This window comes from Triticum aestivum, chromosome 1B, assembly GCF_018294505.1.
Source record: "Triticum aestivum cultivar Chinese Spring chromosome 1B, IWGSC CS RefSeq v2.1, whole genome shotgun sequence".
Classification (NCBI taxonomy): domain Eukaryota; kingdom Viridiplantae; phylum Streptophyta; class Magnoliopsida; order Poales; family Poaceae; genus Triticum; species Triticum aestivum.
In genome coordinates this window covers 692,754,048-692,765,535 of record NC_057795.1, presented here as the reverse complement: position 1 = coordinate 692,765,535, position 11,488 = coordinate 692,754,048, and positions in this window count along the sequence as shown.

Sequence of the window (11,488 nt, the reverse complement as noted above, 5' to 3'; positions counted from 1 at the left end):
GACTCCATCAACCCCGTTCACTTGAAAGCTTCCGCTTAGCGATCTACAAGGGTATGTAGATGCACTCTCCTTCTACTCGTAGCTGGTTTCTCCATAGATAGATCTTGGTGATGCGTAGGAAAATTTTGAATTTCTGCTACGTTCCCCAACAGTGGCATCATGAGCTAGGTCTATTGCGTAGATTCTTTGCACGAGTAGAACACAAAGTAGTTGTGGGCGTTGATTTTGTTCAATATGCTTACCGTTACTAGTCCAATCTTGTTTCGACGGTATTGTGGGATGAAGCGGCCCGGACCGACCTTACACGTACTCTTACGTGAGATAGGTTCCACCGATTGACATGCACTTGGTGCATAAGGTGGCTAGCGGGTGCCAGTCTCTCCCACTTTAGTCGGAACGGATTCGATGAAAAGGGTCCTTATGAAGGGTAAATAGCAATTGGCATATCACGTTGTGGTCTTGCGTAGGTAAGAAACGTTCTTGCTAGAAACCCATAGCAGCCACGTAAAACATGCAACAACAATTAGAGGACGTCTAACTTGTTTTTGCAGGGTATGCTATGTGATGTGATATGGCCAAAAGGAATGTGATGAATGATATATGTGATGTATGAGATTGATCATGTTCTTGTAATAGGATTCACGACTTGCATGTCGATGAGTATGACAACCGGCAGGAGCCATAGGAGTTGTCTTAATTTATTGTATGACCTGCGTATCATTGAAGAATGCCATGTAAACTACTTTACTTTATTACTAAACGCGTTAGTCATAGAAGTAGAAGTAGTCATTGGCGTGACAACTTCATGAAGACACGATGATGGAGATCATGATGATGGAGATCATGGTGTCAAGCCGGTGACAAGATGATCATGGAGCCCCGAAGATGGAGATCAATGGAGCTATATGATATTGGCCATATCATGTCACAACTATATAATTGCATGTGATGTTTATTATGATTATGCATCTTGTTTGCTTAGAACGACGGTAGTAAATAAGATGATCCCTTACAAAATTTCAAGAAGTGTTCTCCCCTAACTGTGCACCGTTGCTACAGTTCGTCGCTTCTAAGCACCACGTGATGATCGGGTGTGATGGATTCTTACGTTCACATACAACGGGTGTAAGATAGTTTTACACAGCGAAAACACTTAGGGTTAACTTGACGAGCCTAGCATGTGCAGACATGGCCTCGGAACACGGAGACCGAAAGGTCGAGCATGAGTCGTATAGTAGATACGATCAACATAAAGATGTTCACCGATGATGACTAGTCCGTCTCACGTGATGATCGGACACGGCCTAGTTGACTCGGATCATGTGATCACTTAGATGACCAGAGGGATGTCTATCTAAGTGAGAGTTCATAAGATGAACTTAATTATCTTGAACATAGTCAAAAGACCTTTTGCAAATTATGTCATAGCTCGCGCTTTAGTTCTACTGTTTTAGATATGTTCCTAGAGAAAATATAGTTGAAAGTTGACAGTAGCGATTATGCGGTCAGTAGAAAGCTTATGTCCTTAATGCACTGCTCAGTGTGCCGAACCCCAAACATCATTTGTGGATGTTGCGAACATCAGACATACACGTTTTGATAACTACGTGATAGTTCAGTTAAACGGTTTAGAGTTGAGGCACTAAAGACGTTTTCGAAACATCGCGGAACATATGAGATGTTTCAAGGGCTGAAATTGGGATTTCAGGCTCGTGCCCACGTCAAGAGGTATGAGACCTCCGGCGATTTTCTTAGCCTGCAAACTAAGGGAGAAAAGCTCAATCGTTGAGCTTGTGCTCATATTGTCTGAGTGCAACAATCACTTGAATCAACTGGGAGTTAATCTTCCAGATGAGATAGTGACGTTTCCCCAAAAGTCATTGCCACCAAGCTGCTAGAGCTTCGTGATGAACTATAACATATCAAGGATAGAGATGATGATCCTTGAGGTATTCGCGTTGTTTGACATCGCGAAAGTAGAAATCAAGAAGGAGCATCAATTGTTGATGGTTGATGAAACCACTAGTTTCAAGAAGGGCAAGGGAACGAAGGGATACTTCATGAAACGGCAAATCAGCTGCTGCACCAATGAAGAAACCCGAGATTGAACCCAAACCCGAGACTAAGTGCTTCTGTAATAAGGGGAACAACCACTGGATCAAGATTACCCTAGATACTTGGTGGATGAGAAGGCTGGCAAGGTCGATAGAAGTATATTGGATATACATTATGTAAATGTGTACTTTACTAGTACTCCTAGTAGCACCAGGGTATTAGATACCGGTTCGGTTGCTAAGTGTTAGTAACTCGAAATAAAAGCTACGGCATAAACGGAGACTAGCTAAAGGTGAGCTGACGATATGTGTTGGAAGTGTTTCCAATGTTGATATGATCAAGCATCGCACGCTCCCTCTACCATCGAGATTGGTGTTTGCGTTGAGCATAGATATGATTGGATTATGTCTATCGCAATACAGTTATTCATTTAAGGAGAATAATGGTTACTCTGTTTATTTGAATAATACCTTCAATGGTCTTACACCTAAAATGAATGGTTTATTGAATCTCGATCGTAGTGATACACATGTTCATGCCAAAAGATATAAGATAGTAATGATAGTACCACTTACTTGTGGCACTGCCATGTAAGTCATAATGGTATAAAACGCATGAAGAAGCTCCATGTTGATGGATCTTTGGACTCACTCGTTTTAGAAAAGTTTGAGACATGCGAACCATGTCTATTGGTGTATACGCATGAAGAAACTCCATGCAGATGGATCGTTTGGACTCACTTGATTTTGAATCACTTGAGATATGCAAATCATACCGCATGGGCAAGATGACTGAAAAGCCTCGTTTTCAGTAAGATGGAACAAGATAGCAACTTGTTGGAAGTAACACATTTTGATGTGTGCAGTCCAATGAGTGCTGAGGCATGCAGTGAATATCGTTATGTTCTTACTTCACAGATGATTCGAGTAGATATTGAGAATATTTACTTGATGAAACACAAGTCTGAATTATTGAATGGTTCAAATAATTTCAGAGTGAAGTAGAAGATCATTGTGACAAGAGGATAAAATGTCTATGATATGATCATAGAGATGAATATCTGAGTTACGAGTTTTGGCACACAATTAAGACATTGTGGAAAATGTTTCACAATTAATACCGCCTGGAACACCATAGTGTGATGGTGTGTCCGAACATCATAGTTGCACCCTATTGGATATGGTGCGTACCATGATGTTTCTTATCGAATTACCACTATCGTTCATGGGTTAGGCATTAGAGACAACCACATTCACTTTAAATAGGGCACCACATAATTCCGTTGAGATGACACCGTATGAATTATGGTTTAGAGAAACCTAAGTTGTCGTTTCTTGAAAGTTTGGGGCTGCGACGCTTATGTGGAAAAGTTTCAGGATTGATAAGCTCGAATCCAAAGCGGATAAAATGCATCTTCATAGGACACCCAAAACAGTTGGGTATACCTCCTAATTCAGATCCGAAAGCAATATGAATTGTTTCTAGAATCGGGTCCTTTCTCGAGGAAAGGTTTCTCTCGAAAGAGTTGAGTGGGAGGATGGTGGAGACTTGATATGGTTATTGAACCATCACTTCAACCAGTGTGTAGCAGGGCACAGGAAGTTGTTCCTGTGTCACCTACACCAATTGAAGTGGAAGCTTATGATAGTGATCATGAAGTTTCAGATCAAGTCACTGCCGTACCTCGTAGGGTGACAAGGATACGTACTACTTCAGAGTGGTACGGTAATCCTGTCTTGGAAGTCATGTTGCTAGACAACAATGAACCTACGTGCTATGGAGAAGCGATGGTGGGCCCGGATTCCGATAAATGGCTTGAGGCCATAAAATCCGAGAGAGGATCCATGTATGAAAACAAAGTGTAGACTTTGGCAGAACGGCTCGATGGTCGTAAGGCTAATGAGTACAGATGGGTTTCAAAAGGAAGACGGACAATGATGGTAAATGTCACCATTAAGAAAGCTCGACTTGTTGTTAAGATGTTTTCCGACAAGTTCAAGGAGTTGACTACGATGAGATTTTCTCACTCGTAGCGATGCTAAGAGTCTGTTGGAATTATATTAGCGATTACTGCATTATTGCAGATAGGATGTCAAAACATTGTTTCCTCGACGATTTTCTTGAGGAAAGGTTGTATGTGATACAACCGGAAGGTTTTGTCAATCCCGTAAGATGCTAATAAGTATGCAAAGCTCCAGCAATCCTTCTAAGGACTGGAGTGAGCATCTCGGAGTTGGAATGTATGCTTTGATGATGATCAAAGATTTTGGATTTATACAAAGTTTATGAGAAACTTGTATTTCCAAAGAAGTGAGTGGGAGCACTATAGAATTTCTGATGAGTATATGTTGTTGACATATTGATGATCAGAGATGATGTAGAATTTCTAGAAAGCATATAGGGTTATTTGAAAGGTGTTTTTCAATGCAAAGCCTGGATTAAGCTACTTGAACATTGAGCATCAAGATCTATAAGGATAGATCAAAATGCTTAATAATAGTTTCAAATGAGCACATACCTTGACATGATCTTGAAGGTGTTCAAGATGGATCAGTCAAAGAAGAAGTTCCTGCCTGAGTTGTAAGGTACGAAGTTAAGACTTAAAGCTCGACCACGGCAGAATAGAGAGAAATGACGAAGGTCGTCCCCTATGCTTAAAACGTAGGCTCTTCAGTATGCTATGCTGTGTACCGCACCTGAAGTGTGCCTTGCCATGAGTCAGTCAAGGGGTACAAGAGTGATCCAAGAATGGCTCACAGATAGCGGTCAAAGTTATCCTTAGTAACTAGTGGACTAAGGAATTTTCTCGATTATGGAGGTGGTAAAAGAGTTCGTCGTAAAGGTTACGTCGATGCAAGCTTAACACCTATCCGGATAGCTCTAAGTAGAGATACCGGATACGTATTATGGGGCAACAATTTAGAATAGCTCCAAGTGGAACAGTTATTTGGAATAGCTCCAAATAGAGCGTGGTAGCTGCATCTAGGAGATGACATAGAGATTTGTAAAGCACACACGGATCTGAAAGGTTCAGACCCGTTGACTAAAACCTCTCTCACAAGCAACATGATCAAACATAAAACTCATTGAGTGTTAATCACATAGTGATGTGAACTAGACTACTGACTCTAGTAAACTCTTGGGTATTAGTCACATGGCGATGTGACCTGTGAGTGTTAATCACATGGCGAAGTGAACTAGATTATTGACTCTAGTGCAAGTGGGAGACTGTTGGAAATATGCCGTAGAGGCAATAATAAAAGTGTTATTATTATATTTCCTTGTTCATGATAATTGTCTTTTATTCATGCTATAACTGTATTATCCGGAAATCGTAATACACGTGTGAATACATAGACCACAATATGTCCCTAGTGAGCCTCTAGTTGACTAGCTCGTTGTGATCAACAGATAGTCATGGTTTCCTGGCTATGGACATTGGATGTCGTTGATAACGGGATCACATCATTAGGAGAATGATATGATGGACAAGACCCAATCCTAAGCCTAGCACAAAGATCGTGTAGTTCGTTTGCTAGAGCTTTGCCAATGTCAAGTATCTCTTCCTTTGACCATGAGAGCGTGTAACTCCTGGATACCGTAGGAGTGCTTTGGGTGTATCAAACGTCACAACGTAACTGGGTGACTATAAAGGTGCACTACAGGTATCTCTGAAAGTATCTATTGTTTTATGCGGATCGAGACTGGGATTTGTCACTCCGTGTAAACGGAGAGGTATCTCTGGGCCCACTCGGTAGGACATCATCATATGCGCAATGTGACCAAGGAGTTGATCACGGGATGATGTGTTACGGAACGAGTAAAGTGACTTGCCGGTAACGAGATTGAACAAGGTATTGGATGCCGACGATCGAGTCTCGGGCAAGTAACATACCGATAGACAAAGGGAATTGAATACGGGATTGATTAAGTCCTTGACATCGTGGTTCATCCGATGAGATCATCGTGGAACATGTGGGAGCCAACATGGGTATCCAGATCCCGCTGTTGGTTATTGACCGGAGAACGTCTCGGTCATGTCTGCATGTCTCCCGAACCCGTAGGGTCTACACACTTAAGGTTCGATGACGCTAGGGTTATAAAGGAAGCTTGTATGTGGTAACCGAATGTTGTTCGGAGTCCCGGATGAGATCCCGGACGTCACGAGGAGTTCCGGAATGGTCCGGAGGTAAAGATTTATATATGGGAAGTCCTGTTTCGGCCATCGGGACAAGTTTCGGGGTCATCGGTATTGTACCGGGACCACCGGAAGGGTCCCGGGGGCCCACCGGGTGGGGCCACCTGCCCCCGGGGGCCACATGGGCTGTAGGGGGTGCGCCTTGGCCTACATGGGCCAAGGGCACCAGCCCCTAGAGGCCCATGCGCCAAGATATAGGAAAAAGGGGAGAGTCCTAAAGGGGGAAGGCACCTCCGAGGTGCCTTGGGGAGGATGGACTCCTCCCCCCCTCTTAGCCGCACCCCTTCCTTGGAGGAAGGGGCAAGGCTGCGCCTCCCCCCTCTCCCCTGCCCCTATATATAGTGGAGGGGAGGGAGGGCATCCATACCTGAGCCCTTGGTGCCTCCCTCCCTCCCGTGACACCTCCTCCTCTCCCGTAGGTGCTTGGCGAAGCCCTGCAGGATTGCCACGCTCCTCCATCACCACCATGCCGTTGTGCTGCTGCTGGATGGAGTCTTCCTCAACCTCTCCCTCTCTCCTTGCTGGATCAAGGCGTGGGAGACATCGTCGAGCTGTACGTGTGTTGAACGCGGAGGTGCCGTCCGTTCGGCACTAGGATCATCGGTGATCTGAATCACGACGAGTACGACTCCATCAACCCCGTTCACTTGAACGCTTCCGCTTAGCGATCTACAAGGGTATGTAGATGCACTCTCCTTCTACTCGTAGATGGTTTCTCCATAGATAGATCTTGGTGACGCGTAGGAAAATTTTAAATTTCTGCTACGTTCCCCAACACTAAGGTGGCAACTTAAATACACATCTGGGTGGATTGAGGCACCTGGGGTTACCAGGACTTGCCTGTTTTTGGAAATCCCGGGGGTACCGTGTGATTTTCCTATGGACCGCCACCCAGGCTCAAAGGGATCATAAGATAATTCATGCTAGTAACTTACGTGTGCAGCCACAAGCCATTATGGGCTCTGGCATAGTTGACTAAGTCGTGCGAACTCTTATAGTGGTGGACTAGCAGATGTAGGGGATGTAGGTGTACGGGTCCACCCATCGTAAGGTGCTAGCGCTTCTGAAAGACTATGTCTCGGTCATCCGTTTCTCAAACACCATGTAGTGCGAGAAACCAAACGGAGGCGATCGAGTCTTGTGGGGAAAAGTGCGCAAACCTCTGCAGAGTGTACAAACTAATCATGATTAGTCGTGTCCCCGGTTATGGACATCCTGAGTATCTAGTACTTGAAATATCATTTGAATTCAACATGTTACTCTAATTTAATATTGTTGGGTTTGTTAATGAGTACTTTTTAATTGGGATTGAGGATGCTGTCAACCATTCTCAATGTTTAACAACCACCATGATAGTTAAATAAATTTATTTCTTTGCAGTAGGGAAAAACTGGCTTTATGCAAAAACTGTAACCATAGAGCTTTTCCACCAGCCATATATGCATGTAGTATAGGCTTATTATTCATCATTCTCTATGTGTTACTTTGCCAGCATATTCCATGTGCTGGCCCATTTTCGGGCTGCAACTTTCATGTTGCAGCCTTTTCAGACGACGAGTAAGGTGCTTTTAGGTCGTGGTTCTATACTCAGTGATGCCGTTGGAGTTGATGGACTCACTTATCTTCCAAGTCTTCCGCTGTTACCGTTATTAGATGGCCTTAAGCCATGATTATTGTAATAAGTCCTCTTCTGGACAAACGATGTAATAAGTGTGTGATTGCTACTCTGTTATAAATCCTTCAAAGTACTGTGTGGTGTCAGCATTACTGATCCAGGGATGACACCTGAGCACAGAGACTTGACCATCTGAGGTCGGGTCGCTACAAGCAAAGCTCGCGATACATCAAGATCGTGCCATAGAGAACACGAGAGAGAGAGAGAGATCAAACACATAGCTACTGGTACATACCCTCAGCCCCAAGGGTGAACTACTCCCTGCTCATCATGGAGAGCGCCGGGATGATGAAGATGACCACCGGTGATGGGTTCCCCCTCCGGCAGGGTGCCGAAACTGGCTTCCAAGAGGTTTTTGGTGGCTACAGAGGCTTGCGGTGGCGGAACTCCCGATCTATCTTCTCCGTGGATGTTTTTAGGGTACGTGGGATTATATAGGCGAAAGAAGTCGGTCGGGGGGTGCTCGAGGGGCCCACGAGACAGGGGGGCGCACCCAGTAGGGGGGCGCCCCTCTATCTCCTGGCCTGCTCGAGGATCTTCTGACGTGAACTCCAAGTCTCCAGGATCATATTCTTCCAAAAAAATCACGCTGCCGAAGGTTTCATTCCGTTTGGACCGTTTGATATTCCTTTTCTTCGAAATACTGAAACAGGCAATAAAACATCAATATGGGCTGGGCCTCCGGTTAATAGGTTAGTCCCAAAAATGATATAAATGTGTAAAATAAAGCTCATAAACATCCAAAAGGGTTAATATAATAGCATGGAACAATCAAAAATTATAGATACGTTGGAGATGTATCAGCATCCAATCAGCACCTCGAGATCGGGCGGGGTCTTGCTCCAGTAGCGGCTCTTCCATGAGCCCATTGCTGAGGTGATCATCTCTATGGCTTCTTCCTTGTCAAGAGGCTGCTTCCTGAGTGCCTCTTGAATATCAGCAGGTTCTACGTTTATATACTTCTGACTAGCTGCCGGGAGGACGAGGTTGGGCGCATAAACCTTCTCAGCCGGAGCAACTTTAAAGCTCTCAAACATGGCGCCCTCCTCTCCAATGATCTTTTGGTGCTTCGACACCAAAGCCCGGAGTTCCTTAGCTTCGGGAGAGCAAAAGTCTTCCAGGTTTGGCGCGTCACTCGCGACACCTCAAAGATGCACAAGAAATATAAGCAAGAGGTAAAACAAATTGAAAGGACATGCATGTGGCGAGAGCAATGTGTACCGGTAGGAGGAGGTGATCTGGGCTTCTTGGAGACTACCCCAACATCTACTTTGCCAGGTGACCGCTTGTTGCCCACTTCTGTTGCACCGGTTGATGATGCAGAAGACAAGGGCTTCTCCGCCGGGCTATCGGTCATTGGTGGCGCAGACTTCAGCACCGAATCATGCACCGACGGTGGTGCAAGTGTCACCGCGGGAGCATCCTTCACTGGAGATGTGGCTTTCGCCACTAAAGCAGGCTGCACAGTCATCTCCACCGCCTCGGCCAAGAGGCGTTGCGCGCCGTCGCTCACGACGACGTGCGGCAATACATCCTCCAGCTGGTCCTGCGTACACGAAGATGAAGATAGTTAAAATAAAAAAAAGGAAAAAAGGTATGTAGAAACTTTTTTTACCTTAGGGATATCCATCGGAGCGTCGGAGTCAATAGCAATGACGGTTCCCTCGGAGGTTTTGGAAGTGTGGTTGGATCGGTGGCGTGAACTCCGCGGCGCCGTGCTGCCCGGCGGCGGCAAGGGCGGCGACAAACGGGTGTACTCCACCCCGTCGGACTTGTTTCCCGACCTAGAAGGCGCCAGAGGAGCTGAGCGATCCTTGTGACGGCGGCTGCTGGACGAACCTCCGGCATCGCTACTGCCGTAGTGCTTCGACGTCTTGGCGTCACCTTTGCCATGGTCTGACTTGTTCAGCCCCTCGCGACCCATCCTAACAAGGTACAACAATGAAGGGAAGTCATGGGAGATTGCATGCAAGCAGAGTCTCGTAATCACCAACGCCAGGGAGAAAAGGTAGAGACTAGCTAGCAGCATCATATCTGGCTGGACGGGAGAACTTCGGCCGGATGGGAGCACGTCTTCACGATCGAATCTCAGTATTTGATCGGCGCCAGAGGAAGGTGGGTACGAGGCCAATGCATGGGGCCCTTAGCTATATTTATAGCCCTGGCTGCCTGTGCAAAATCACAACAACCTTGCCGTTTGTAGAAGATATACGCAGGTCGTTATGATGCGAATCAGGCTGTACACGTATGATGCGCCAAAAAAAATCATCACCAAATAAAGTCCGACCTGCTATGCACTCGAACTTTCTTCGGTGAGGGGGCATTTGTTCAACGTATTTTTGTGATTACCATTTTCAGAAGATATAAATATAAATGTATTTTTTTTCTTCTTCTAATTGCAAGTTATACACATCTGTGTTTTATATTGGACGTATACGTACACACACGCATTAGGCAATCCTCGATGCAATGGTACATGCATGCATGCATTTTGAGTTTGCTCACATACTAACCAATGTATACTTGCACTTGATGCTCCGTGGCATAGTCTTATACACACATGCAGGTTACAATCAAGAAGGCTGAGTTCCATGCCTTCGACGTGCCCACAAGAATAACAATACAGTATGCGTATTTTTTTCTTTGAGTACCTGTATATACCGGCCGGAGAGCACGTGTATACATACTTGAATACCTGCGATTGTTTCAACCAGCAAACCCCAAAGATAAGCGTGAAGATGGCGATCGAATGAACACGGCCCACCGGCAGTCAGGTAGCTAGGTACGCACGAGATGGTTTTCATTTATTTTGCGTGCAGGCGTACACATCAAGAAAAAAGAAGATAAACATCAGCGAGATGATAAGATCCGAGGCGAGATTGCATCCATATCTAGTCCAGAAAATTCGGGATGTTTGGCCCGTCGCCAGCCGCCGGGTCGTCCCACCTCCTGCCTATAAATACACACACCCACACATGGAGGCCGGGGGAGAGGCAACACCTCCAGAACCCATCCATCGCACAACACCTCCAGCACCCATCCATCCACCGCATTATATCCATCACCTATCCACGCACACAAGTCTCAGGTATAGTCGCAGGACGACGCACGCAGGCAGAAAGCCAGAGAGCTCTCTCTCACGCAGTGCCGGTACACAGAAAAAGGAGGCCGGCGTACAGGGATCTCTCGACAACTTCAACATGGCCGCGAAGCTCACCTTCCCGAAGGGTAAAACTTTGATCTAACAAATCTCTTTCTTAGTTCTTTTCTTGGCGTATAGGATGCACACACACAAGCCGGGAGCGTTGCCGAAGGCAACGTTCGCATGATCGGTCCGCCGCCGGACCGGAAAATAAAGTCAACGTTGCCGGGGATGGTCTTCACCAAGCCAGCGTCACAAAGAATGACGAGGAGGTCACCATCACCACCTGCTGTCCACCTCGTCACGACGGTTCGACCAAGATGACGTCACGGAGCACGCCACGACACCGCCCACCGTCGATGTCGCCAGGTCGATGCCCCGGAGGTCGACGCCACGGTGGCCACCCCCACTCATCACC